Source organism: Haliaeetus leucocephalus, unplaced genomic scaffold (assembly GCF_000737465.1).
Source record: "Haliaeetus leucocephalus isolate CR32 unplaced genomic scaffold, Haliaeetus_leucocephalus-4.0 Scaffold526, whole genome shotgun sequence".
NCBI lineage: Eukaryota > Metazoa > Chordata > Aves > Accipitriformes > Accipitridae > Haliaeetus > Haliaeetus leucocephalus.
Window position 1 is genome coordinate 6,085,465 of NW_010972962.1, and position 374 is coordinate 6,085,838.

The following is a 374-nucleotide window of genomic DNA, read 5'->3' on the forward strand; positions in this document are numbered from 1 at the left end:
TCCCCGCCGCGCCGCGCTCCCGCCGCCACCGACGGCGCCTCAGCCCGTTTGGAAACTGACTCATTCTGTAAATAATCTTTGACGTCCCCACAAAGCCGCCCTTCGAGAGGAGTTTATTAGCACGGAGCCATTAAAACAGATGTCATGTTAGCTTCCCCGTGACATTTGGGTGACACATCTCTCCCGATGAATTGCTAATTGTCTCCCCGCCCGCAGTAAACATCCCGCTCCATTGTCTGCGCTCAAGAGAGTTTCTGCCGCAAAATACGGTCCTGCGCGGCGGAGAGACCTCGCCGTGCACCGCCCCGGCCCCGGCCTCCGCGCCCCGGCCTCCTCGGCCGCCCAGCTCCCCCTCTCCCGCCCCTCGGCTCCCG